This window comes from Saccostrea cucullata, unplaced genomic scaffold (genome assembly GCF_032062105.1).
Source record: "Saccostrea cucullata isolate Sc308-1 unplaced genomic scaffold, CSIRO_AGI_Scuc_v1 ctg969, whole genome shotgun sequence".
Taxonomy (NCBI): domain Eukaryota; kingdom Metazoa; phylum Mollusca; class Bivalvia; order Ostreida; family Ostreidae; genus Saccostrea; species Saccostrea cuccullata.
This window is the reverse complement of record NW_026932596.1, coordinates 297,501-305,073: the sequence shown is the minus strand read 5'-3', so window position 1 is coordinate 305,073 and position 7,573 is coordinate 297,501.

Here is a 7,573-nt window from a genome sequence, read left to right as displayed (position 1 = left end):
TGGACCGAATTTTCTCAGCTTATGAAATCATCAACTATTATTGCTAATTCAAAATCTAGACAACACTTAATTACCTGTCATGTTAAGTAAAGCTATAATGTAGAATATCATGAATATGTCGAAATTTCAAAATACTTTAGTGTACTTCCGTGAATAAAAATCTTACTTCTGGTAAAGGGAAAAGTTATTTCAAATTAAATAAAATAAAAATGAAGAGAGATATTTCTTGCAATAAAGAGATATCTCTTTTTGCTTTATAGACATCTCTTTAGACACTTGAAAGATATCTTTTTCACTTTGAGAGATATCTCTTAAGATAAACAAAGAGAGATATATCTTAAGAAGATATCTGGAAAAGTAAAAGGGATATCTCTCTAGTTGAAAAATATATATTTTTAACTTTCAGAGATATCTCTTTTCACGAACGAGATATTTCTCAAAAAGAAAGAGATATCTGTTCAAGTGGAAGATATCTCTCTAGGTATAAGAAATATCTCTCTAAGTTTAAGAGATATCTCTGTCCCATAGAGAAATAATATTTTCTTAAAAATGAGATCTAGAGATATCTCTTTAAGTTGAGAATTATCTCTATTTTTACGAGATATCTCACTAAAGTGACTTGGCACAAACAATACACCTGTGATCAAGAAATATGTAAGCATAGCCCCAGCCAGTCAAACGATATGAGCAAAGGTTAAAGTTTTTAAGGACTTACAGACAGACGGACGGACAGTTAAAATAACTTAATATCCCGAAATTTCGTTTACAGGGGCATAAATATCATATGTAAACTGACACCTCTCTCATAATGCAACATTTATTTTAATTTCATTTGGTTAAAAAAAATCCTAACATTATCACACGTAAGTACATGTACAAAAGGGAAAACAATACTACATGTACCAATTTTGGGTATGACGAAAACTTTTTTTACGCTAATTATTTTTTATTCTTCAGCCCTCATTTTGTTAAGGTTTTGATGACATTATTTAACGACAAAAGACATTATAAAGGTTCTGAGCAAACCACATTTTTTTGTTTTCCTGGTATCATAGGTTAGAGGCAATTGAATTTAGTATTTATTTTTACAAACTAAACCATCCCCTTCTTTATTAAAAGTTTGAAAGTTCATTCATAGAAAACCAAATAAGATTTTTTTTTCTAAATTATTGACAAGCAAGTTCATGAAACAAGAATATCAAGAATCTCTTTTAAAGTCATCATTTCGTACGTTCTATAGACAATACAGTAACATTGTAAACAAATACAATTATCATTGAGTCAAATGCTGACTGATTTTTTTATACTAATTGTTAGTCCTTTATTTATACACTGAATCAACGACGGATTTTTCTTATATTACACGATCATGAAAGGGAGAACACAGCGGGTTTGACCGGTCAGCAGGGTATGCTCACTCTTTCATGGCACCTGATCCCACCTCTGATGTTTCGGAGGTCCGTGTTTGCTCTGCTCCTATTCAGTATTGTTTTATGGACTTTGATATTGAATAATGTTCGTTATCTCCATATCCTTCTAAGCAAGCACCCTTTTTTGCGCAAGATTTAAAAGTAGAGATCAAAAATTTATTAAGGGTAAAATCAAAGAGATTAATAATTATGAAACTTTTAAAAGTTTTTTTTTTCTGAGAACAGCTGGAAATGATCTTTTTAAAGATTAAAATGACAGCTGTGGAAATGTAATAAACAAATTTATAAATGCGTGTATCTTTGCTCGAATAATCTTAAAACATTTCAATAGATATTGTTTTCATTTGATAACGATAAAACGGTTTGTATTATTAATGTAAGGCAAAGTATAGCTTTAATTTTGTTATTCAAGCTTAAAAGCTTTCAGAGAAAAACACTTTATTTGATAATGCTGCTTGATATTACTTATATGCATTCGACTAACAGGGATAGATTCCTGGCAAAACGAATGTTTTTCATCAAAGAATGACAAGGGGTCATTATTCTATGGGTCATTTTTCTACATTGCACACGGCTATAGTTAGCATGGGTAACCACGCAAAAAAATAAGTCAAACGGCGCGCGCATGCGCCAGTGAGAGGAATACAACAGTAAGTTGACTGGCTCAAAAAACCAAAAAACCAAATTCCGGAATTGTTTTCTTTCAAATTTCCTATGAATATAATGATTATAATCGTGTACACTATAAATGGCTGTTTTTGTGGTAGTAAGATGGCGATTTAAGAGATGGCAGGACAATAACCCGCTCGTAACATGACTCTGTTTCGCGTTAACGTCATCGTCACGGTTGATTGAAATCCACTCCAGACTCTCTCTGACAACGGCTAAAACGTTTTTGGGGGGAAAATTTGCAAGAGACTGCTTAGTAAACCGTTGTTGCCTTTTTCATTAATTAGGCAATTCGAAAACAAGACCAGATTGAACTTCCGCAAACTATGCCAAAATTGCAATAAGTTCATACTGTCTCTTAATATTGAAAAAGATGTGCATACCTCATATGCATCAAATTTTGCAACAAGATTTGTGGACAAGCACTTCGTTATCAAATTGCACGTGTTTTGGGCTTTTTAGCATTTTCCTACGTGACGTCATAAATTTTACGGTTGGGTAATTCTTAATACTGATTTTGATGCACAGTAACAAAATTTCCCATCTGACCAATTTTCGTAATTTTCGGTCATGTGGTCAATTTTTTATCGACAATTATGCTACCCTGCGTTTCTTTTTTCCTCTCAGTATATATAAAACAAGAGGCCCACGGGCCTTATAGGTCACCTGAGTATCGTGCAACAACGTTCAACAACTTTCAAACAATTAAGCCCCGTGGGGATCCGGGTTAGAATAGGTAATCAGTACCCCCTTGCTTGTCGTAAAAGGCGACTAAATGGGGCGGTCCTTCGGATGAGACCGTTTAAACCGAGGCCCCGTGTCACAGCAGGTGTGACACGATAAAGATCCCTCCCTGCTCAAAGGCCGTAAGTGCCGAGCGTAGGCCTAAATTTGCAGCCCTTCAGCAGCAATGTTGACGTCTCTAGATAAGTGAAATATTCTGGAGAGGGACGTTAAACAGTATACAATCAATCAATCAATCAAACAATTAAAATTGTTCGTGTTTTAAACCAGAGGCCATGAAATTCACAATTCACAATTTTAAAAGAGGCACCATTGCTCATCATAATTATGAACTTAGAATGCTTAATTTATTTACCTAATACCCAGATGTAGATCAGAGTAACAAAGATAAAATGTACTTCCACTTTATAACCAGTTGTGCACCTCATCCCAATAGAACCACTGACCCTGGGGCCACATATTTCAAAATTTTGCAAATTTTATCATTAAATGGTTGATTTAAATGGCAGATTTCAAAGCATTAATTTATTTTCATACTATGAACCCCCCCCCCCCCCCCCGGGACCAGGGGGCATAAAAAATAATCATTTTGCTAGATGCACTTTTCTTCATCATAAATGTATATACTTGGATCATTGGCATAAAACCCAGGAGCTAAGAAAAGGTTTTCAAATATTTTCAAAGATTTAATGTATTTTCACTATGTAATCAATAACGCCTCGCCCTAACACCAGAACCCCTGACCCTGGGGCTACAAAATTCACAATTTTGGAAGAGGCACTCTTGCCTAACATAACTATGTGTTTAATTAGTTTATTTAATATCCATGGGTAGAGAAGATTTTCAGAGAATAAATGCATTTTCACTATATGATCAACAGAGCCCCGCCCTAACACCAGAACCCCTGACCCGGGGGCAATTTTGGTAGAGGCACTCTTGCTCAACATAACTATGTACTTAGTTAGTTTACTTAATACCCAAGAGCAGAGAAGAAGATTTTTTCAAAGAATAAATGTATTTTCACTTTATGATCAATAGAGCCCAGCCCTAACACCAGAACCTCTGACCCTGGTGCCATAAAATTCCGATTTTGGTAGAGGCACTCTTGCTCAACATAACTATGTACTTAGTTAGTTTACTTAATACCCAAGAGCAGAGAAGAAGACTTTCAAAGAATAAATGCATTTTCACTATATGATCAATAGAGCCCCGCCCTAGCACAAAAACCCCTGACCCTGGGGCCATGAATTTCACAATTTTGGTAGAAGACTCAATGCTCATTACATTCATGCCAACAGTTTGCCTGCTTGATGTTCAGGAGTAAAGAAGAAGATTTTTCTGCTTGATGTTCAGGAGTAAAGAAGAAGATTTTTAAAGATTGTGATAATTTTGGCGGTTTTGGCCCCACCCCTCAGGCCCCAGGGGGGCGAGGACGATGAAATTCACAATTTTTGTTCCCCCTACCCACAGATGCTGTATACAAAATTTGGTTGAAATTGGTTTAGCAGTTTCAGAGAAGAAACTGAAAATGTTCAAATGTTTACCGGTACACACGACGAACGACGGACGACGGACGCAGACGGACAAACACGGATGGCAATAGGTCACCTGAGTGACTCAGGTGACCTAAAAATATATAAGGTAACAAGCATAAAAAATAGTAGGGAATCAGGTTTAAACGAATTATCTTGAGAACTCAGTTGTAATTTTGCTAAAAAAATGTTATTTTTTTCAATATGTGACTTTGCTTTTAAAGTCTGACATGTATCATTGCAAATGTTACACTGTAAGATAGAAGACTATTGAACTCCGTAAAAAAATGATAATTTCCTTCTTTTCATGACAGAATGTCCATCAGGATCATATGGAATGGATTGTAAATATCAGTGTGCGGGACATTGCATGAATGGTTTACCGTGTAATCACGTGACTGGTGAATGTCCTGATAAATGTGCAGCAGGATGGGTCGGAAAATTTTGTGACAAACGTAAGCACTATCTGTATGACGTAGGAAAAATCCTTAAAAGGTTTCAGTAAAAAAAAAATGAGGTTAAGGTACCGGGGAGGGGGTCGTAACTAAAAGTTACATGTACATTGTACATGCAAGTCTATGCGAAAACGAGGCTTTGTACAGGCACTCTTGGTCACAAGAATGTAGCTAAAAATGTGCCGAAAATTGTTTATCGTAGCAAAAAATTGGAATACGGTGGTGGTGACCTAAGTATAATTATCTTCTCTTTTTATACACATATTTTGAACAAGTAATTATGTAACGAAAATATAATTTTTAACAATTGCTTCGGCTCTTAAAAGAATAACGTACTGCGTAGCAACATGGGGACCTGGGGGGGGGGGGGGGGTCGGGCTGCCCCTCATTTTTCCCCAACATAACTTATACTAGGAAATGTTCATTGAAAGGCTGCCCCCCCCCCCCCCCCACTTTAGTGTTATAAGGAAAATATTGTATATTAGGTCCTAAGAATTGGTACTGAAAGAAGTTGGCATTAAAATAAGATGGCCTTTCATCCCCCCCCCCCTAACAAAATAGGTTTTTTGATATTGGGCAACTTTTCTTCCCCCCCCCCCCCCCCTTTTTTTTAAAAAACTTTATTTAAATTTTTTTTTTTGCTTGTCAAATTTTTCAAGTAAGTAAAAACAAAAATTCTTTAGCTGTCACCCCCTACCCCTTCAAAAACGATGCTACGTGGCTTTTATTTTATCTGTAACATTATAGAGTGTCTTCCTGGTTTTTATGGTATAAATTGTCAGCACCGATGTAGCGGTCAATGTGTCAATGATGAAATATGCAGCAGATATGACGGAAGTTGTTCTCTAGGGTGTAAAGAAAATTATGTTGGGGTAGCTTGTGACATTCTTCGTAAGTATTTTCCCATTTTAACTGTAAAAAAGAAATGAAATGAAAGAATAGACAATGATTTTATATTTTTAAACATTACAAAGCAATTGTTTAATTATTGCTGGGATTTACCATTACACTTCATTAAAAAATACTGTTAAAATTGTACTTAAACACGTTTTCATTATTTGTATATAATCTAGAGGATAGTCCAACAAGTGCGCTAACAGTTGGAATAGCCATAGTTGTTGCAGCATTATTACTATGTCAAATAGCTGCCTTCATCTTCTTTTGTTTGAGGTATACCATATGCACGTGCACTGAATGTTTAAAAATTAAAGTTTGTTGATTAATAAACAAAAAGAATGAATATACGATTATGTTAAATCATAAAAAGCAATTATACAAAACAAGCAGAACTAATTCAAACTAAGACCATAAATAATAAATAAAGGAAGTTTTGATTCATTTTCAATGAAATATATGGAAAAAACGAACAGTATTCAAGCTCAAATATCCATAAAACAATAGAAATTGACTAGAACAAGAGGCCCAGCTGACCTGAGCACAGCAGCTAGGAAAAAGCACAAATCAGATCAGAACTGAGTTTACTGAGGGGGGGGGGGGGGGCTTGAATTATAACACCCCCCCCCCCAGAGGGTCATGATTTGAACGAACTAGAATCTACACTACCTGAGGATGATTCCATATAAATATTACTAATCATGGCTTTGAAGTACTTGAATAAGAAGATTTTAAAAGGTTTCCCTATATATCCGTTTGAAAACTTTGGTCGGCCATTTTGGACCCACCCTAGCCCCCGGGGGTCATGATTTGAACAAACTTGAATCTACACTACCTGAGGATGATTCCACATGAGTTTCATTTTTCCTGGCCCAATGGTTCTTGAGAAGAAGATCTTTAAAGATTTTTCCTATATATTCCTATGTAAAAATTTAGTCGGCCATTTTGGCCCCACCCTAGCCCCGGGGGTCATAATATGAACAAACTTGAATCTACACTACCTGATGATGATTCCACATGAGTTTCATCTTTCCTGGCCCAGTGGTTCTTGAGAAAAAGATTTTTTAACAATGCCATTAATTTTTCTCTAATTCATAATTATCTCCCTTGGAAAAGGGTGTGGCCCTTCATTTGAACAAACTTGAATCCCCTTTACCCAAGGATACTTTGTAGCAAGTTTGGTTGAAATTGGCCCAGTGGTTCTTGAGAAGATAAAAATGTGAAAAGTTTACAACGACGACGACAGCGACAGACAACGGACTAATTTTGATCAGAAAACCTCACTTGAGCCTTCGGCTCAGGTGAGCTAAAAGCAATGACTTCAATCATCAGATGTGGGATCATGTGCCATGGAGAAGTGAGCATCCCCTGCCAACCCGTCACACCCGACATCTGAATTATTAAAGCTCATTATCTTTAAAAGTACGCGATTAATAAAATTAACTTATTTACATCATTCAAGACTAAATTCATAAAACATTATTCAAGTTGACTGTTTAATCAATAGATGTAAAGATAATCAAGTCCGATATATTTTTTAATGTTTAAATGATGTTGTATTTTTTCAAAGACCACAACACCGCATCACAAAGAAAGAATTGAAACCCAAGTGTGCAACCGAAGACAACATGAAGCGTATTCAATCCTCATATCTTCGAACCAGTTACGCAAATGTAGATGCACACATTTATCAGGATGTACAGGGTGTTTCAGAAAACATGCAACCATTTTGATTGATTATATTTTACTGGTATTTTAACCAATACCATGCACCAACATATCTAATTAAAGGTCACAACTTCAAGATTTAATCTTATGAAAATGAAGTTTAAATGGCAAATAGGTAATC